This window comes from Octodon degus, unplaced genomic scaffold (genome assembly GCF_000260255.1).
Source record: "Octodon degus isolate 3935 unplaced genomic scaffold, OctDeg1.0 scaffold00027, whole genome shotgun sequence".
In the NCBI taxonomy this organism is placed as follows: Eukaryota; Metazoa; Chordata; class Mammalia; order Rodentia; family Octodontidae; genus Octodon; species Octodon degus.
Genome location: NW_004524603.1, coordinates 9907899 through 9931235, shown reverse-complemented (window position 1 = coordinate 9931235; position 23337 = coordinate 9907899).

Here is a 23337-nt window from a genome sequence, read left to right as displayed (position 1 = left end):
CCAAAGAACTCCACATTTCTTGACTGGTGCCATTTATTTGTTTTAAATGCTTCTTAATTTTCTTCAATGTTTTGATTTTGACATGTAGTCTTAAAAATTGTAGAATATGTTTTGCTTTTTTTTTTCCTTAGACAGGATCTCATTAGCTCAGTCTGGTTTTTAACTTATTGTTAAGTCCCAGTTGGCCTTTAATTGAGTTTCTCCTACCTCAATTACCCTGATACTAGGGCTGCAGACAGTTCCAACACACCCATTCCCATGGAGAGTGCATGTTGGGATCAAATATGTCAAGGACCTAACTAAGGAAAATAAAATTTAGACAAAATTTTGTAAGCACTTGACTTTCTTGAGCCAACATAGGTATTATTGTGTTTTAAAACAATATTTTGTGAGCTCATCCAGTTTGGTAAAGCTTATTTTAAAGAACACACACTTTTTTGCTATTCAACTAAGAAAATGAACTGATAATATGATGTAACAAGATGATGGTAAATAGATTTCAACCAACTCTTTAAAATATGAACAGCCCATGAATGGGGGGATGTAATTCTTATTCTGTTGATTATTAGTTGCTCCAAGATCAAATCACAACACTACAACACTACATAAATATCCTGTAGACATCTCATGGGTTTAGAGGTGGAGCATCTCCCCAGGGGGTTAATTCTCCCAATTGTACTTAGAGGTGGGGGCTAATTGGAATGGCCCTCAGGGTACTTGGCTTGGCAGGTTGCATTTTGTTCCTGGTCCCTTCTTCTTTCTCTGACTTTCTAAACTCTTCTTCCCATTTCTTGGCTTCCATGAACTAAGACTATCTCTGCTCCCATACCCATCTGCTATGCTATCTCTGCCTTATAGCTGGCTGACCATGGAGTGAGGCCTCTGAATCCACAAGCCAAGATGAACCTTTCCAACTGGAAGTTGTGCATGTGAGTCTTGGCCCTGCCATGGAAAGCTCACTAACGTGTGTAGGGATAATTCCTTCCAGTAAAACAGAAACAGACACTAACAAACACATAGACATATTTTCAAAGTGTATAATGCTGAGTTCTTTCTTATAAAGGGATGCAGCTGCATAGCTATAAGCTATGTTTTTGGTGAAATCAGTACAATATTCAGAAACCCAACTTAAGTGGATATAACCTAAATTTAGCATCAGGTGGTACGAACCTTAGGGGTTGTAGTATGGTAATAGTTCAGAAGACTGTATAAATCCATTAGCATTAGCAAGAAAGAAAAGAGGAGAAACAAATTTAGTGGGAATGGAATAAAGAAGGCAAATACAGCATCGAAGGCAGATACTAGGATATGGGTCAAGACACAAGCATGAATATGGAAACATATTTGCATTCATCACAGACTCCTTCCTTATTACATGCCATGTTCTTACTGTAGGCCAAGTGCTCATAGAGCTATTAACTCACCAAGGTGAGATGCACAGATGGGACTATTTATGAAAAACTGTCATTTTAATGAGGATTTCTACCCCACAAGAGATAATGAGCTTGGTATGTGTCAATATCTGACCATATCAGAACATCATGGCAAATACGAAGTTAGACCCCTAGTATAGTTGCTCATGCAGCATTTTGAAATGAAAGTAGAACAAATCTTTTTACTCCAAAAATAAAATCTTATTCAATTAGTAATTTTTGTTTCCTCTGGAAACAAGCTTAGTACATAATATCATTTCTTTTTTTATGTCCAAAATTCCAAGTTAAAAAAACAAACAAACATCACCTGCAGATTCCTCCTCTTTTCTGTCATTGTATTCCGTCCAGGTTCTCTACATAGAGCAACTATTTAATGTTCATTCTTCCAATTTTACCCACTCTGTTTTATTTTAAAATCTGAACGCAATCTGATCTTTCCAGCACACACATCTGATCTGGAGGACAAGCCACCCAGTGGAACAAATAACTGGCTAAGCACAAACATGAATGAAGGACTGGAATCCAGAATATATGCAGTACTAGAAATATATAACACAACTGACTATAAAATATGTTAAAGACTGGAGTAGACATTTCCACAAAAGCTGGATTGAAAATAATAGCTTCTATGTAAATAATACTAATTACCTATCAAATGTATACAGAAGAAAAGTTACAGAAACATCGATGCATGGTATGATTAGACTTTATGCAATGTAAATTAAGATCAAAATAACACGGGACAACCTACCTACTAGAATAGCTAAATTAAAAATAAAATTTAGGTATTGGCAATGAAAGAGGGCTGAAACTCTTACATTATTTGCCTAAATAAAAAATGTACCACTTGGGAACATAGTTTACCAACTGTGGGAAAAGATAAATATCTACTTGTGTATGACCCATCATTATTTTATATATATTATATATACAATATTATTCATTATACGTATATGTATATATATAAATTCTTAAAAAAACTCAAGCTAAATACATTTCATGTAGCTCATTGATAATCATTCTGTAGTACATCAATACACAGTACTACTCAAATTCAAGTAATTAGAAATGAGAAGAGTCAGATCACAATGGAGCACGTGGAAATCCAGAAGATCATGAGTACCTTCTTGATGAACCTGTACTCAAATAAGATGGAATACACAGAAGAACTGCAAAGATTCCTGGAAACTTGTGCATTATGAAAACTGAGTGAAGGAGTTATGAATGTTCTAAGTAAATGGATTTACTGTTAAATTCTACAGGAAATTTAAAGAAAGCCTAATGCCACTAACAATGAATTTAATAAAACTGAAAGGGAAGCAACACTTTCTGATAGCAAGTATTACTCTGATGCCAACAAGAAAACAGAACTACGGACCAATCTCCCTAGTGAACACAGATGTAAAAATTCTTAGTAAGAAAATGTTAGATTGAATGCTTGGTATCACCAAGAAGTTTATGCACCATGACAAAGTAGGAGTCACCCCAGGAATGCAGGGATGGTTCAACATACACAAATAAATAAATTTAATACAACATATTAACAGCCAAAGACAAAAAAAAAAAAAAAAAAAAAACAGATGCAGAAAAAATCTTTTTTCCCCTTTCTATATTTTTAATTTATTAAAAAAAAAAAAAAAAAAAAACACACACACACAATCATCTCTGTAGACACAGACAAACCATTTGACAAATTCTGACACCCATTAATGATAAAATTTCTACCAAATTTGAAATCGATGGTGTTTACCTCAATTTGATAAAAGCCATCTATAAAAATCCAACAGTTAATATCATACTAAATGTTCAAGAACTGAAAGCTGTCTCTCTAAAATCAGAAATAAGAAGGATTTCTATTATCACTACTATTTGGTATAGTTCTGAAAATATTAACAAGAGCAATTAGATAAGAGAAAGTTATAAAAGGAATAATAAAACAAAGAAGTTAAATTATTCTTAATTATGAGTGATATGAGACATAGAAAACTGCACAAAAGGACTTCTAGCTTTAATAATCAAATTCAGTAGCATAGCTGTATACAAATTCAGCACTGAAAAGATCAATAGCATACCTGTATATAAGCAACAAACTCAGAAAGAGAGAAATTAGGGAAACCACACATTTCACAATAGCATCTAAGAAATGAAATACTTAAGAGTTAGCCTAACACAGGAGGTAGAAAAACTACACATTGAAATTCACTGTACCCAGAAAAAGATGATTGAAGGACTATCAGACAATGGAGAGACATTCCTTGCTCATGGATGGGAAGAACCAACATAATGAAAATGACCATAGTCCCAAAATTGTTATACAGCTTTAGTGAAACTCCAATCAAAATTCCATTAGCATACCACACAGAATTGGATAAAACATTCCTAAAATTCACTTGGAACAAGAAGAGACCTAGAGTAGTAAAAGCAATTCTGGACAACAAAGACAATGCAGGAAGAATTACAATCCCTGACTTGAAATTATACTTCTTAGCTCCAGTGATAAAATAAAAATGATATTGGCAAGAAAGAAAATATAAAAAACCAGTCCTGAGGTTCAGTGGAATAGAATAGAAGACAATTGCAAACAAAGTAACCTTACATTTGACAAAGGGATCAGACGTGTTCACGGGAAGAAAGGCAGCCTCTTTAATAGTAAATGATACTGCAAAAATTGGCTTTTCACATTGTGGAGAATAAAACTAGACCCATGTCTATCTTAATTAAATACAATCAAAATGATTCAAATATCTTAACATTACAAGAGAAGCACTAAATCTAATAGAAGGAAAAGCAGATAGAAACCTTGAGGACCCAAGGTTAGGCAGAGATTTCATGAACAAAACCCAAACTGCATAGAAATTACTTCAAACAATCAACAACTGCTATCTCACTTTATTAAAAATCTTTTGTACAGTGAATAAATCACCAATAGAGTGAAAAGACAATGCACAGAGAGGAAAAGAGTTTTACACAATTATCCTACAGACAAAGCACTGCTATCTAGAACATACAAATATTTGAAAAAAAAGACCTCCTAAATTCAAAGACTCAGTCCAAAACTGGGCACCCAAAATATACGTTTTTCAGATGAAAAAAATATAAATGGCAAATAAATATATTTAAAAAGTTCAACATCTTTGGTCACTTGAGAGTTTCAAATTAACACAACACTGAGATTACATCTCACCCCAGAAAATATGGCTATTATCAAGCAATCAACAAATAACAAATGCTGGTGGGGCTGTTAGGAAAAAGAAACACTTCTGCACTGTTGGTTGGAGTGCAGATTGGTGCAAACACTATGGATATCATTGTGGAGATTCTTTTTTAAAAAACTAGATTTGAACATCCCAGCTATTCCCTTCCAGGATATCTTCTCAGAAAAATTAAAAACATGATACCATAGTGTGCAATGTTTATACAAACACAGTTTTAATAGCTAAATCTTGGAAAGAAGCCAGATGCCCAATAATTGAGGAATGGATAAAAAAGGGAGTGTTTTTACACATTGGAGTAATATTCAGTAATAAAAAAGGATAGACTCAGATTTATGTAATGTAGGTATATGGATGTAACTCGAGACTATACTTATAAGTGAAATAAATCAAGCTCACAAGTATAAACATTGCGTTATTTCTCTAGTGTCTAAAACTAAAAGAATAAATAAGATCCAAATAAGATACAATACATGTGGCAAAAGGGGAAAAAGAAAAGCTGCTCAAAAGAAAAGAGAAATTAGGATGGAGTAGAGGAGAAAGGAAGGGGAAAGGAAAAAATAATATGTATGTATATATAATAAGTAATATATATATGTAATTGTTCAGATATTTATTACTACTATTTTCTCTTAGTTCACTGAAAAAAAGGCTTGTGCTGATATTTTTCGGACAATTTCTCATGCCTGTATATCTTGTTCTCTGAGTAACTTCTTTAAAGATAACAACACTCAATGTATTAACCGTTGTTGCTGTAGTATTATCTTGTTTTGAAATTTTGTGTTTTTTCTCTTTAAACTAAAATTTTAAATACATTCAAAAAGACTGAAACAAACTTTAATGTAAAAATACTACTCAGCCATAAAAATGGAGTCTAAGTCTGGCAGACACAACAGTGGACAAATCTGGAACATTATGTTGAAACACAGCCTAGAATGATTACAATAATGGCAGTAGAAAACAAGCTGGGGGTTATTAGGAGGTGGACACAGAGGAATTGTCTTAACATGCCACAGAAGAACGCTTGAGAGGTGGGACTGTGTTGTATTTTTATTGTGGTGGTGGCCAAACTGTATCCATTCACAAAATTCACATAAGTGTAATATAAAATTAGTGGATTTTGCTGTACATAAATATTTCAATAAATCTGATGTAAAAACAATATGATTACTCCATTAGTTAAAGTCCTCAATGATTTTATTACCTGAAAGCAAAATTCACTCCCTAAGACAGCATGTGCGTAGATTTTTTTTTGTCTCATTTACCCTCTCTGAATTTTTCCTTCCACATTCATTAACCAAACTTCACAGCTCAGCTGACAGCTTCCACGATTGTTCTCTTCACATGTGACACATTTTAAACTTGTGTGTTCCTACTCTGATGTGTAAAGTGTATTTTTCTTAACGCTTTTTTTCTGTAATTACAATCATCTTACTTAATAATACTCATTTCCAGTGTAGAAAGGTACAAACGATTCACATTAAACTGTGGAGCTCAACTTAAATTAGTCTCTTCAGAACCTATTGAGAATACTTTACTGACTTGTCTTGCCTTTAAACTTAGTCGCTTTCAAATGCATGGTTATTATCAGGGATATTGCCTCTTTTAACAAACATTTCTGTCATCGCTGTCTTCCAACAGCCAGTGAAATGTTCCTAACCTGCAGTATCACAAGAGTTGAGCCCTCAACTGTCACTAAGATGGGCTGCGAGACTTTACATAGATGCAATGTTGACCATGTTGGCCAAGGCTGTTTACATAATCATCTTCTCATGGTGTTTAAACTGGGACAACCATCGAGCTCTAGTGGTTATCTAATTCAGGGCTCAGCTGATTAAAAAGCATTTGATTATGTGTTGACCTTAGACACAAGTACAATAGGATCCAACTAAGTCAAAGAAATCTGTTTCTCAGGGCAATGTGGTTGTTCTTCCTAAAGAAAAATAAATAAAATAAATTGAGTGCTTCAATGTCAACAAGGTCTGTCAACCAGCGTTAACGAGCATGTATGCCTGAGACACCTCAAGGTTATAAAACAAATTCCTGAAAGTTCAGGTTTATCACTTTAGACTGAGTCACTGTAAAACCTCTGAATCCTATGGGAACCTTTTATTTCAAAATCAATTTTGGAGCCGTTTGAAGTGAAGGGAGCTATCTCTGAACCAATGCTCAAGCAGTTAGAGAGGATTATGGGTATTTGAAATAAAATTCTAAGGAGCTTTTGAAAGCATGAAGGGTCACAAAACTTCTTTCACTTTAAACAAGCACTCTACCTGTTTGCCCCTGCATAACCAACACACACTGCCACGACAACCTCTGTGAATTTTATGGAAAGTGTGATTATTTGAATAAAATGTGAAATCAGTGTAGCGTGATTCTTCAAGGACTACCGCGTATTTATCAATTTTGTTTTGAAGTTAGAAGAAAATAGTAGCCAAATTACCTCGAATAAAGCATTGCCATGAGTTTAGCATGCTTGATGTTTTTGTTGGCATGCGCTGTAAATGGCTATACATAATTTTAAAGAAACAGCATCATTGGGGGATGGCGAGATAGCTCAGTAGAATAAGCGATTGCTGGCAAGTTCAAGGGCCTGAGTTCAATCCCCTGTCCCGGGGGACGGGGGGCAGGAGAAGAGAAAAGAAAGAAAGGAAGAAAAGAAAGGAAAAGAAAAGAAAATAAATAGCATCATGAAAATGTCAAAAGTCCTAATTTAATCGTAGCTGCATGCCAAGTATATGATTTAATAAGAGCATTTAAAAATAGTAAGATAAATTGGTAATATCTTTTTCTAGAAATGATCCACTAGTAGAGATAATCAGAGTTATTTCTTATTTTCAGTGATTTCTGCTGCTAGGAAAGGGTGCTGTCCACTTACAAATATTCTTCTTATGTGACTCGGTGACAGCCAAAATCTCTTCTTCAACCTTTGCAGCCAGTTTACCTTCCTTATGCTTCTCCGTGCGTGCGCTGCAGGTGAGCACGATTCTGCCTGTTCCGCTCTAACGTTGCCGGTTCAGGACCCGCTATGGTGCTCAAGTTCGTGTCTCCCTAAAACTCACATACTCAAGTCTCAAATGCCACAGTGATGGCACTAAAGAGTGAGACATTTTAGTAGGACCCTTATGAATAGATTTAGGACCTATTATATATAGAGATCTCAGGACTTCAGGATGCAGCCTGCTTTTCAGGTAAATGAAACTCAAAGAGTCAGCGACCTGCGATGTGGAAGAGCAATCTCTCGCCCTCAGTCAGACGCTCGGGCACCTTGATCTTGGATTTCCTGCCCATGGGGACCGTGAGGTAGAACCCCGTGGTATTCATACGCCATAGAGGACTGTGTATGTTCCCTGTATTATATGCCTTACATTTATTCATCTTTTCTTAATTTAAGGTTTGCTATTTTCATCTTCACTGAAATTCAAAATTTTTACATGTGAATGATTCCTCTTTTTATCATCTTCTCCTCTTGCATTTATGTAAAAAATTTTGTTTCCCTACTTAATGAAAATTTATCCTTTTGTTTCTGAACTTCGTGACTCTGTTTTTACATTTATTTCCTTGACTTATCTATAATTACTTTTGGTATATGGATATTGCAAGTTGTCCAAGTTTACTTGAATGTCTCTTCAAAACTATAAAACTAGTCAGGTGTGGCGGCACAGGACTATGATCTCCACACTCAGGAGGCAGGTGGATTACTGCAAGTCTAATGCCAGCCTGGGCTTCAGATGAGTTCGATGCCTAACTGATCTACATAGCAAAGCCATACCTTAAAACGACAGAACAGGGGCCGGGGAGATAGCTCAGGGGAATAAGCGCTTCCCTGGCAAGCGCAAGGGCCTAAGTTCAATCCCCGGTTCCACCAAAAACAAAACAAAACAAAACAAATCCCCCCCCCCAAAAAAAAACGACAGAACAGAACAAAACAAATAAAATATGAAAACTGCTGTCTTACTTAAGCAAGTTTCTATTTTGAAAGTGTGATATTTCATAAAAAATTGAACAGTTACATAAAGACCAGGCGTGGTGGTGCATTCCTGTAACTCCATCACTGGGGAGACTGAGAACAGGAGGATCACTGAGTATGAGTTGTGTAGTGAGCACCTAAAATGTGGGTTTTTAATAAAATATTCCAAAAGTCTTTAATAGTCCATGAATTAACACACTAATTAAATTTGATACAGTTTTCCAACTAGAACTGTCTGAAACATAAATTCTTTTTTTTTTTCTTTGTATTTTAGGAAGGGTCTATAGGGTGCTCAGGGTCTTACTACTAGATTGGACTCATAGTGATCCGTCTGTTTACCACCTCCCAAAAGCTGGGATTACAGGCGTGCGCCACCATGCCCAGTTTCAATTGCTCTCAGGCCCGAGCATCGAATCCTCGGCCCCTGTGCCTGCTTGCAGGCGCTTTAATCCGCTGAGCTATTTGGCCTGCCCTCTGAAACACAAATTCTAATATTCAGATTATATTTGTCATGTTTTTTGTATTCAATATTCACACCTTATGATTTATAGTATTTTAGCTATATTTCTTACCTGTAACAAGTGTGTGAATGACTTAAAATAACATTTAAAGGGCTGGAGAGATAGCTCAGTGGAGTAAATGCCTTCTTAAGTAAGCACGGGGACAATGGGGTTCAATTTCCGGTGCCACTTGCCATGCCAGCCCCTCCCTCAGGGTAGACTGAACTGGCCAGAGTTGGGGTGCAGTTGTGCGGGCCTGTAATCCCAGTGGGGGTAGGATGAAAACAGGAGGATCACTACAAGTCCGAGATGCAGAGTGAGACCCTGTAACTACCAAATAGATTAAATATAATAGCATTTAAGAATTTTTCTGCTTTTGAATTTCTGCACAAGTAAAGATTTTTTTCAGAACTTTATTAGATTAGAATTACCAGGAGCATAAAAGTCATGCATACAACACAAATTTGGTATTTATTAAAATAATTATTAAAGATGAAAATGCTATCGGAACGACACTAAATTTGTTGAGATACATAACTTTTTTTCAGCCAACAATGGTTATCTGACACATAAGAGTTTTGATATAAAAGTATCAAAATAGGGCTGGAGAGATGGCTCAGTGGTCTAAGGCACCTACTTAGAACAAACTTGGCAAAGCATAAGGGACCGCGGTTCAATCCCCCAGCACCACATGCCAGCCAGCCCCGCCCCCTGGTGGGCTGAGCTGGCCACACACACACACACCACACTCTCTCTCTCTCTCTCTCTCTCTCTCTCTCTCTCTCTCTCTCTCTCTCTCTTTCTCTCTCAAATAAATAAAAAAAAATAAAAAAGTATCAAAATATTGCAATGAATATAGAATTTTTAAATTATTGCAATGAAAGTCTTATTGCAGTTAACTCCTGCCGAGAATTCTGATCACATCTGCAACACGTTTATCATGTAGTTCTTACTACTTTCTGCAGCAGTTCTGGAAGTCCTTTTCAAGTGTTTAGCTGTACTGTTGTAGCTACCTTAATGTTGTGTATGATTCGAAATATTTGCCTTTGGTGGTCATTTTGACTTTGGGAAAGAGCTGCAGTTCATGTGGCACTGGGCCTGGGCCTAAGGTGAATGAGGATGCAGCAGGATGTGTCTAGGAGTCTTGTTTTTGATACAGTGTTCACTGTCCTTCTGACAGCATCTACAGATAACGGACATGAGAAAAGACCTCGGGAGCTGCAGCAGAAGGTGGCAAGAAGGATGGCGCATGTTCTAAGTGACACATGGGAGGAGGATCAGAGCCAAGGTGTCGTTTACTGTAATGAATTTTGATTTAAGCATTTTCTGTACATTTTAATTGCCTTTCATACGTCTAGACGATTATTACTTAATGTTAAAATTAGACTTCTTCCTATTTTTTCCTTAAACATGTGCAAGATCGAATACACTTTATATAAATGAATAGAAAGATATAGATGCAACTCTGCAATAAGTATTGTTATGAAGGTTTTTAAAAAAATCATTTATTTGTTTATTTATTTATTTATTTGGTACAGAGTCTCACCATGCAGATCAGATTTGTAGTGATCCTCCTGTCTCAGCCTCTCCAGCCTCCCCAGCACTGAAAACACTTTTCAAATTATATTATAAAGAACATAGATGCTTCTCATAAGAGCTACTTTTAATGTTGTATCAGCCACAGCATGGTTATATCTCCTTCATATGCATTGATAGCAAAAATTTGGAAATGATCCAACTTTTTTTTTTTTGGTCAGTACTGGGGTATCAAATTTGAAACCTTTCGCTTGTCAGGCAGGTACGTATGCCACTGGGCTATCTCCCTGGCCTGTGACTTCCAAAAGGATTTGCCATTTACTCAGGAAAGTCCATCACAGTCCCAGGACCAGGATTTATATATAAAAGACTTTCCAATAAAGAATAAATATTCTTTTTATTTATTTCTCTATATAAAAGTAATTTATTCAACCTGATGTGCTAGATTGTTATTGGGGCAAAATAAAAAGAGATTTAATTCCAATATGCTGTTGTCACACATTTTAATATATTTTTTTTATCTTTTTCATTGTTTTAAACACACCTGGGCCAAAACTGTAGCACGGTGCCTTACTCATGTCAAGGAAGGAAATGACAGTTGTTTCAGGAACTGACAGAGTCAATTCGTATTAAATGCTTCAGGCAAATGAAGTTTACTTTGTGTCAAAAAAGGGACATAAATACATTAATAACCATCCCTTTGACAATGACTGATATTTCAAATTCTAACTATAACAAAGATGGCACTCCAACATAATTTAGTTATCTGAGAATCAGAAAGGTTGTAGCTTCACCTTGGACACCCCCAAGTTCTCACCCACCCTCCCCTTCCCCTCTCTTTTTCTTCTGCAGGAATTTCCTATACACAGAGGTGTACAGTGTTTGTCAAAATTTTGGGGGCAGGGCTCTCTCCACTGACTAAACCTGTCGGGAGAACATTTTAATATGGAACAATTTCAATGGTAGTTTCCTGGACTGTATCTTATTTTTTTAGAGAAACTAAAATTTATTCAGAGCGCACTAAATATAAGCAAATTACTGTGCAGCATACTTTGATTCAAATAAAAGTGTATAAAGTATGATTAAAATCTAGAGTGAAAATAAGTCAATAGGTTTTGTCTCTGACAGTGGAATATAGATGTACCATGTATGATATAATATACGATTAGATATAGATGTATAACCGAGTGGATAGTATGTTTCACATATTAAATTTTTCACTGCCTGAGGTCCTGACAGGCAATCAAAAATCTTGCTTTTTTTTTAAATAATGTAGCCCGAATTATCTTGTACTTTTCATAAGTGAGCATGCAGGATATATCTGCCACCAAATTCTTGACGGTGGACTATATTTTTTATTTTATAACTTCAACTTACTTAGCTACACATTCTTTTTCTTTTCTTTTATTTCATTTTGAAGAATAAAAACAAAAGCAAAAATCAATAGGCAAAACAAAGACAGAAACAGGGTAACATATGACAATACATATGATCCAGATTTTCAAAGAGAATAGCTAATTAACAACGGCTGTTTCATTATCTTTATTTATTGTCAAATCTGTTGCTCAGATTAACAGATTTATGCAAACAGTTATGCAAGTTTGGACAAATAACTGAATATTAATACTTGCTTTCCAGAAATATTAATTGTTTTGTCTTTTTTTACTTAAAAAAACTTTTTTTAAGGAGAGTATACTAATAATTGATAAGACATCAGAAGCAACATGTAGTTAGAAGACTAAAATGAGAGGTATTCAAGCATGGCCTTTGCATTGCACGTTGCTGTCCTCGATGTAGTTGCTTAGATCACAGATATCAGCATACACTTAGTCAAGGTGAAAATTCTGAACATTAACTATTTTCCAGAAAAATTGAAGGAAATTATGAATACAATCATCGCAGCCATCCTACTCATTCTTGATGTGTAGAGACCGTCTTATTTTTAGTTCTTCATAAAATTTTGAAATTCTCAGATTTCCCATTACTTCACTTCCTCTTCCAGGTGCTCCAGTTGAATGCTTTGGGCCTGTTGAACAAGCTCTCCGGAGACAGAGTGGTAACATTCCTGGTGGAAATCACTCCGAACATTGTTCTCAAGGGTACTAAGTCAGCATGTCCTACAAATGTATTTGCTGTGTACACCGTAACTATATTTTCTGTTCAGTAGACATTTCCTATCTTGGTTATTTTTCTCTCATTGTTGGGACAAAATACCCAACACCCCAAATTAAGGAGAGGAAGGCTTACTTAGCTCATACTTAGTGGAGGTTTCAGTCCGTACTCTGCTGGCTCCAAGGCAGAGTGGCACACGGAGGAGGGCAGCCTTTCACGACAGCAGAAGACAGCAAAGTGTAAAGGGAAGAGCAGCAGCCAGGGCAGCTAGCAAGTCCCTCTTCCTTCCTTGTATGGTATTGAGATTATCTGCTCCAACGCAGGTATAACACTCATAATCCCAGCATCGGATCATGGATTAATCACAAACTCTAGAAGCCTGTTCCAATGACAGCATGAGACTTTCAAGGCACAAGCAGAAACAAACCGTAACATTTTCCTACCCTGTAGTTTTGTTGACTTTATTTTCTTTCTTGTTCTTTCCTATGCATTTCATCATATTCCTAATTCGTGCTAACTCAACAAATCATTCTGGAGTTCTCAGTAGCTATCGGGGTACAGTTAAGAACAGAAAAGCTCTTAAAAGGGTCCCACTCTAGTAAAATCATTAGTGTATTGTGAAACGTGCTTTAGTCACAGAAAGGAAAATGAGGAGCAGGAATCATTGATGGAAAGAAGTAAAAGATAACCAGGATCAGGGAAAAGGAAAAGAATAACATCCACATGTTTCTATCAGGGAAAATTCTATCAGCAGATAGCTGAATTTCCTTCTTCATGCAGTTTATGTGATTTGCACAGCCAGGAGCATGACAAGAATTGGATCAGTTGGCTTTTGTCCCTTCTTTGGTTTCTTTCTGGTTTAGGCTGTCTCAGTTCTGAGTGCTCCCATATTAATTATTTTCTTTCTTAAGAGATGGGAGAGGACCTTGGGGCATATTTCTGTAATCTACATCACTTCACCTATCACCACTGAGAAAGATGATCACTAGGATGAAAAAATAAGGTGTACATGAAGAAATAAAATTGATAAAAAAAGCTCTATGTGAAAAAATGCAAAAAGAAATGAAGACAAACAAGTAGGTTCTGAACAAGTCACTTGAACACCAAGCGTAAGCTATTAAGAAACAACCTCAAACTGATGAAGTGACTGGCCCTAATGATTTATACTAAAGCTTCCCAACTCATGGTGGTGCTGGCATGAGGGGAGCACGCTCCCGGGTTGGGGGTCAAGACATATCTTGGAAAACGAAAGAAAAGTTCTTTTTTCTCCTCTTGCAATCTCAGATGAACAGAAGGATCTGGCTGTATGAAGAGTTCTTTATTTTTCAATATCTCATATAAATAAGACCTTACAAGATTCTATCTGAAGTAGTTTATTTGACTTCTGTAACTGCTTACAATTTACACAGAATGGCATTTTTAAGAACTGTGTAAGTTACAACTCTTTTCTGGTCGCATGGCAAGTCCAGCGATGCTCTGCATTTTCTCCCCTGTACCAGCTGTTGATTTTATTTCACTATATTGTCTCTTCTTCTAACCTAATATTTACTGTGTATCGGTATGTGCCAATTTTCCTGACAGTTTTGTCTGCACCTTCTTACTGTTTCTTTTTTTTTTTAATGTCACATTACTTCTTTCAAGCAAAATTCCTTCTCTAAAATAATGAAAAGGGTCATGTTTCTGAGCAGCTTAGATCTTAAGGTTTTTCTTGTCATGGGTTTTCCAACTACCGATTCAAATTTTTCAACAATGAAAGAATTTCTTTTTTAATCTTTCGCACACTCTCAGTCTGTTAAAAATTTGGCTGAAAATCTATGGTTCTCAGAGGAAAAACTGGAAGCAAAAACACTGACAATTCTAAAGGGAATAAAATACTCGTCTGACTCATCCGAGTTAATCTGAAGCTGATAACAGTGAGATTTGGGATTTTTTTCCTCCTCTTATACAAAGGACATTTCTATCTTGAGGAGTTTGACAACTTGCTATTTTTATGTTCTTTGTGAAAGGTATTATGGGACGGGTTGGGTGAGCTGCACTGAAAATGAATAATGTAAATCTAAAATACAATCATTTCTCCAGCATATTCAATATGTGTTTTAGAAAATGTATGAGAATGTATGACTTAAACAAATTTATTGATACTTTTTTCCAAAATTTTATTGATAAACAGATAGCAATAAGACAGTTTCAAATCAAATCGGAAGTACAGTTTCAACAAATAACACACTGCATATATTCTTCTTAGTGGTTAATTGCTGTACAAGATGCGGACTGATACTTTTTTTTTTTTAATAAAACAAGGTTTAAAACTTGAATTTATTTATGTATTTATTTAATTAATTTCATGTATTTGGTACAGGGTCTCACTAAGTAGCTCAGACTCATAGCGATTCTCTTGTTCTCAGCCTCCCCAGCGCTAGGATTACAGGCATGAGCCACCACCCAACTCAGTCACTGGCTCACTGTGCCCAGAGGCAGGGCCAGAGCAGCTTTTGGTGCCAAGGATTGAACTCCAGTTTCTGTTCTAGCTAAGCAGGCACTTAGTCTGCTGAGCTATCTCACCAGCTTTTGAATTTATTTTATAAATCACGTTGTTTTTAATAGTCAATTCCAGTGGCCCTGGAATTCTCTGCCTCTGCAGTTTCTATGCTGCATCACAAACCTGAGGTTAGAGTCCTTGGTCTCTGACCACAATCACTACAGCATTTCCTGGCATCCATGATGTTGCAGAAGGTTGCAAAAATCTCAGCCCTTTACCGTTGTTCATAGACTCGAAGACAACAGGTGCAATGGCAAGTCTCAAGGTGAAGGACAGCATGTACTACAGCATTATAATCATATTATCATGATTATTGATAACCCTTAGAACTATTGATGTTTTAAAAATGTAATATATGCTATGCAGTTAGCAAGTATTTACACTAAGAAGTACTTAGCAGTGCAAGAAATTCTTTTTTCCTGACTTAAAAATATCACCATGTCTCTATACACTAAGACTGTGCTATGATTCTTGCTCTAATTATACATGCTTATGCGATAGAGTGAGATCACTCAGGTCTGTATACAGCATGTAATATTTGTTTCTGGTAGACAGTACTTACACCTCTTTAGACATGTTGCTTTACTCTGCATTTGGTTATCATGTAATGTGCCCCTTTGTGAAGCTGAGGGGGATAGGACAATGCGTATATATGAGAATTGATCAGATCAGGACAATTAATTTGTCTCCTTTTCACTACCTTGCATTTTTATAACCATTACTCAGTCTTCTTCTGTCCCACCTCTTTGCCTCCCTCTGTACTCACTTCATTAATCATCCATCTATATTCAGGCCAAATTTTTGGTTTCCAAATAAAAGAGAGATTACCGTGTTTGGTATTTGACTTCCTGGGGTCTGAATTATTTAACTTCACATACCGTGTCCCCTGATTTATCCATTTTACTGAAAATTAAACAGTTCTATTATGGGGCTTGAAAATACCCCATTGGGAATAAATGCCACATTTTCCTCGTTCATCTGTCCATTAATGAGTATCCGTGTTGATTCCATATCTTGATTACTAAGGATGGTGTTTTATTAAACAAAAGAATGCAGTAGCATGTACTTTTTGTCTGAACTATATCGTTCCCACGTCGTCTGTGGCATTTCTTGATGCTATTAAGCGTATCTGTGTTGCATTTGTTGCTAACGATGACTTTCATTCACCATGACTTCCTTATTCTCCTCATGACAGGCACCAGGTTGTTTCCGACATGGGTTATTCTAAACAAATTTGTTATGGCTAGTTTTTCTTGGCTGTACGTGTTGCAACAGCCTGAACTCTGTCTTTCTAAAGTCACGCGGTCCTCGTCTAACCCTCAGGACCTGAGAAGAATGTGACTGTGTTAGAAAAGACTTCCGTCAGGCAATTAAAAATCAAATGAAGTCCCTAAGATGAGATCTAATGCCACGTGACTGACGTCGTCACATACAAAGGAAAATCCACACCATGACTCAATAAAATAACAGTTGGCAGGCCAAGGAGAGGTTTCAGTAGGTATTAACTCTACGGATGCACAAACCTTGGCCCTCAGCTTTCACGGCTATGAAGAAAGAAACACATTTTGCTGCGTTAGCTACCCTGACTATGGTAACTTTTCAATAGCAGACCTGACAAAGTATACGCACAGAGATAGAAACACACACACACACACACACACACACACACACACACACATCAAATGGAATATGGAAGAGTAAAGTTTGGATGTTATAATTATTAGTAAACTGTCACGATATTTTTCAAAGATGGTGAGCCCCTTTGAAATCCCATCAGGAATATATAAACTCTTGTTGTTCCGCGCCTTCGATATTTAATACCGGCTGTTTCAATTATAATTATTTGTGCTGGTGTGGCCTTGGCGTTCTTTGGCGTTTTCACGCACAGGAGGGCAGCACTGAGGCAATTTTCTGAGCACGTCTGTACATTTTCATGTGTGAGGATTTTCTTCAATTGTGTTTTCCACTTTTTACGGGCTGGATTTTCTCTTAATATTCACTGATAGTAGTTTGTAATATAGTCTTCACATGAAACCTTTTATTAAAAGCAAATTTCATAGTTTTTTCCCATTTGGTTGCTGAAAACTGTTTTCTAGACTGGGAGAAAAGGCATCATCCATTCCACAATGACCTTCAAATCTCTTTGATTAAAGAAGCATTGATAATCAATTATGTGTCCAATCTTGCATAACTATTTCTGTTAGCCTGAGCAACAACATTGATGATAAAATAGATATTATATATAATTTCTGTAATTGACTATAAAAATAGATAATATAACAGCAATTGTTAATTAGCTATTCTTGTTTTGAAAATCTGTAACATGTGTATTGCTGTTTGTTACCCTGTTTCTGATTTTGTTTTCTGCTATTTGTTTTTGCTCCTCAAAATAAAATAAAATTTAAAAAAGCAAACTACTTTTTTGATTTATTGCATAGCCCTCGTAGTTTTTGTCATGTAATATATAAGTAAAACCATTGCAGGATGTCATTTTATTCCTTCCTTCTATCTCTCTGCTAAATTTCAGGAGCCACCTGCCATATACCCTGGAAAATAATACTAAACAAAGACAGTACAAACTCCCTTCTATGCTATCTCTTTATTCAAACAAGTAATTTCTTATAACTTTGGGAATTCTATACTTTAAATTTATTTATTTATTTATTTATTTATTTATTTATTTATTTATTTGGTGCAAGGTCTCTGCACAGCTTGGATTCATAGTGATCCTCCTGTCTCAGCCTCCCCAGTGCTGGGATTAGAGGCCAGCACTACCACATCCAGTTTTGGTGGCCTGCACCATGCTTCCAGGACTCTGGGGCCGAGACAGTATACAGTCCAGGGACTGAACCCGAATCCTTGCGCTTATCAGGCATGTCCTTAAGCCCCCCCGCTGGCCCTCTCCCCAGCCTGAGAATTCTATACTTTAAACTTTCCACACAAAGTAGAAAATTTAAACTGGGTAAGGGCTGGACTTAGGAGCTAAACCCTTTCCTAGTAAAGGCAAGCAAAATATTCTCCTTTCAAATGTTCACCATTCCTGTATGGATTTAGGTAAAGATTACTCCCTGGAAAGATCTATGTGGTCTCATTTTGTGGTTTGTACTGTTTTGATATGTCTGTTGAGTTTGGCATCTGTAAGTCTCTGAAGTTTCTGTTAGCACTTTCAGTTTTTCAGTATCTTCCATCAGTTTTGCTGTGCCTTAAACCTTTGCATCCTACAATTCTGAGAGGTGTTGGATAATAGCCATTGGCCCCTGCACCCTAATTATGCCATATCTCCTATAGAACCTGAGCTTGAGCCATTTTCCTTGCCAATAGAACAAATTACCTAGCTCTTGCAACTGAAGAAGGAGAGATTTATATTCCTTCACAATTCTAGAGCATACTAGGCTGGTGTTATGGTGGATACATTGCACAAAATTGAGGAGTCTAGAAGCTTAACTAACTCAGTAGTACTCCATCGGGGTGTAGAGAACTTGCCCTTATCACTCTATAATGTTGTTTGTTGTGTCAATTTGAGAAGTTTAGGGGGCTGACTAAGTGACTCAGCAGGGAGCCAGGGTCCTTATTTTGTGTTTGTCCTGAACCTATGCAAGAGGAGGGCATGGAAATGGTGTGCGTGTGTAAAGGACACGCTTCCCACAGGGAGCGTGGCCTGCATACAGTGAAAGGAAAATGAGGAAGGACTAATTGCTGCATGCGTGGGGATCAAAACCCAGGCCCTTTATTCTGCTGAGCTATTTGGCCAGCCCTCATCCTTTGCATCCTCATCATGAGGTGAATACCTTTGTGTTTTGTCACATGTTCCCTTCAGTGAAGTGCTGCCTCACCCCAGTCCCAAGGCAATGGGAAGCACTAACCATGGACTGTGTTCCCCACAGCTATGAGCTGCAATGAACCTTTACTCTTTATAAATTTATTTTCTCAGGGACTGTGTTGCAGTAACAGAAAAGCAAACCAATACTCCTGCACATTGGTTCCCCTTTTCTTCCCATCTTACTGTGATTCATTTGCTATAATTAATAATAAGCTCATAATAAACTTTTGCTAGTAACTAAAGTCCACACTGCAGCATTTCTTGGTTTTTACACTCTTTTCTTTCTTTCTTTTTTTATAGCATAATCTCAACACAGACATCATATTGCATTTAGTTCATGTGTCTCTCTAAGCTCTTCCTGACTGGATGTTTCTCAGATCTTTCTTCTTTTTGGTGGTCCCAATACTTTGGAAACTACCACGGGGATATTACAGGATGACCCACTCTTAGAAATTTTCTGATGATTTTCATGATAGGATTGTGGGTTTAGGTTGGAGGAGGAAGATCAGCTAAAGAAAAATGACATTTTATCAAATATACCAAGAGAACACATAATGACATGATTTGTTAATCTCAAGTTATCTTGACCATCTTATAAAAGTTGGTTTGTCACAGTTATTCCCTGCAAAGTTACACTGCCCCCATGTTCAACTTAGTACTTTTTGAAAGTAACTATAGGGACCGGAGAGATAGCTGAGTGCCTTAAATGCAGGGCCCTGAGTTCTATCCCTGGTACCAAAAAGAAAGAAAGAAAAGGTTTATGTGCAACGGTATGTAGGCTGCCACAGTCATTTCTCTTTTAAATTGTGTAGTTTAAATTTTTGTTATTGTACTATAAAGTTGTAAAGGTTTTGACAAATACATTATGTCTTGTATTTGCTATTGTAGTGACACACAGAATTCAGATTCACTGCCTCAAACTCCCTGGGGATCACTTACCATTCCTTGCAATTCCTTGGCAATGACTGGGGTTTTGTTTTTTTTCTATTTTGTCATCTCTAGAATTTTATAGTAATCGTTATGTTTTGCATGGCCTGTCAGATATCTTTTTTCACTTAACAATGTATATTTAAGATGGCTTCGTATCCTTTGCCTTGGTAGCTACTTTCTTGTTATCACTGAAGAATATTCCACAGTGGGATAATTCCACAGCTGGAATTTGTTTACCCATTCATACTTGCAGGGCATCTCAGTTGTTTCCAGTTTGGCGCCATTGTAGATAAACCTGCTAAATATTCTCATGTGGCTTTCTGTGTATAACTTTTGCTTCAAATGCGTTGAATAAATTCCTAGGCCTATAACTGTAGGGCTATATATAATACATTGTTGAGATGTGAGAGAAACTGCCAGAGCGTCTTCCAAAGTGATACCACTTTGCTTTCCTCTCAACTGTGAATGTAAATTACTGTTGCTTTGCATCTTCAGGGCTTTTGGTTATGCCCGTTCTCTGGATTTTTGCCATTCTAAAGGTTATACAGTGGTATTCCATGGCTGCTTCAATATGCAGTTCTTTCATGATGAATGATGTTTATCTTTGCAGCACCTCGCTATTTCTTTTCCTATGTACATATTCAGAGCTTTGGCCCATTTCTGACTTGTATACTTATTGCTGAGTTTTAAGAGTTCTTTGTGTTTTTAAAAGCATTGTTCTTTATCAGATACATGTGCCACAAATGGCCAAGGTGCAATTTGTCTTTTCGTTTTCTAAATGATGTTGCATTAGTCAGCTTTTTATGGCTCTGGCAAAATACCTGAGACAAACAATTTTGACGAGGAAAGATTTATTGTTGCTCCTATGTTCATGCTTTTGTTTCCATGGCTGGCTGGGTCCACTGCTATGGGCCTACTGGAGGCAGAACGCCATGATGAAAGTTCATAAAAGAGCAGTTCTCTTCACCTTGCGGCAGGTAGGAGGTGCAGAGAGAGTAGCAGAACTCTGGTTCCTGGGCTCCGCCCTCTTGCCACTCCCAGTCCTTTCTCCTGCCTTATAGATTGTTGCTCCAACATTGAAGATAAGTCTCTCTCTCATTGTGGTCCATTATATGCCAGGCAAATACGGTAACATCATCACAGACACATCCAGAAATGTGCTTTACTAATATCCCATATATTTCTTAAGTCAATGAAGTTCAAGAGCAAAATACTTCATCATGAGGACTGTTCACAGAGAAGAAAGTTTTAATTGTCATATCATTAAATGTAGTCCAACTTAACAAGTGCGTGTACTTTTGGTACACAAAATGCATGTATTTTTACTATTACATGTAAATCTCATTGGAAAAGCCATGATTCCCCCAATTTTCACCTATGTTTTGCCTGGAAATGTTGTATTTTCATTAAAATCTTCATTCCTGATAAGTTTTGTACAACTGTTTATATTTGACTCTTCAGTTGTTTATACTCTTGCAAGAAGATTGGTGCTCCCATTGTATCATTTTTGTACATTTTAGTGATCTGTTGATAATATCTTGCAGGAATTTGATTCTTGGCTTTTTATTGTCACTGGTGTCTACCTATCTGTCTACCTATCTCTGTCATCTATCTCCCATATTCAGGTTGGTCTCCTCACCAGTTTGGTGTCTTACATGTCACATCTTCTATCCATCTTTTACAAATACATTGGGACCTCACCACTTCTGGCTATGTCCCTACCCTCAGTCTTGCATATTATCAATGGCATTTCTACTAATTCCTGAGGACTATACGAACAGTTAGCTCTGAAGATGCTAAAGTCTGAAATATTCTTTAGTTCAGCCCTGGTGTTCCTCTTTCTTTTATTATTTTGGCTTTCTCAGTCCATCTTGAGGGTGGAGCTGGCATAGCATGCGGTGCTAGGGACTGAATTGTGTTTCCCTGCGCCTGCCTAAGCTTACCTAAGCAGGAGTGTTAGACTGCTGAGCTATTTCACCGGCCTTCCCTGATGTTCTTTCTGGTGAACTAAATCCTCTTGTCATGGTGTTTCCATGCTACACAGCCCACGTTGTCTGGTCATCCAGCCTTCCTCCAAATGACCCATCTAAGGTCCAGCTGCCCTTATGTAGGTCATGGCTGACTTGCAAATGAGAAAAACCAGAGGGATTTTTCTGTATGACACACTTTGGTAATATGTCTCTCCTCACCTTACAAGTAGGGTTTCTTTTGGGCATTCTTGTGAGCTGGAGTTTAGTGTTGATGCAGGAGTTGTAGAAACTAAATTTGTTCCAATATTTTGATCACTCAAAGTGTTCTGATTCCTTCTCCCACATTATGCCTCAAAGGTATTGTGACACCAGCCACCTTAAATGTAAGTTCCAGCTTCAGTCAACCAATCAAGGACTTTCTGGAGCTAATTTTTGTGTCACAATCTAACACATTGAATTGATTGTCCCTGTTCGCTGTGTTTAGTGCTTAATTGCAATTTCTTTGACCAAGTACCAGTAGAATCCACTTTCAATCCTGCTCTCAGTGTTCTATTGATGCTGTAGTGGTTGATGCATCGTGTCGACTTGAGAAGTTGAAAGTTTAAATAAATTGGCTCAGCGATTCCACACCCTACAGCATGGAGGCCCCTCCCTAGAGTGACTCAGTACTTAGAGGCTATGAAAGGGAACTGAGGAAGGCTGGAGGGCACCACTTGCCCCGAGGGGACCCAATCTTTGCAGCCCGTGTGGAAGGAAGGGAGAGAGGCTTGCTAGAAGCCAAAGCAGCTGGTCTTTGTTTTGCTGTTTTCTACTGCCCTGAACTGCTGCCCTCTGCAATGTGCCACTCTGCTGTAGAGCCAACCAAGTATGGACCAAAGTATGGATTGAAACCTCCACTACCTATGAGCTCAATAAACCTTTCCTTCCTTAGTTTTGAGTGTCAGGTATTTTGTACCAGCAATAACTAAAAAGTAACCAATAGAGATAGACAAAGTGACACCTTAGTATCCAAAAATGATTGCCTCTATGACACTTGAATATACCAAGGGTTCTGAAGTTCCTTAAAGAAAATGCTGTGTTTTCATACAGCACATTCCAATTCTCCTATGTACTTGAAATTAACTAAAAATATGTGTGATATGTAATACAGTGTAAATGCTATATAATTAATTAATATTTATACAATTAATTTTTATCTACTTATAAGTAATATCAACAAGAAAATAAAATCTGTGTATTTTTAGTGCAGAAGCACTTTACTTCTTTCTTTCTCTTTCTTTCTTTCTTTCTTTCTTTCTTTCTTTCTTTCTTTCTT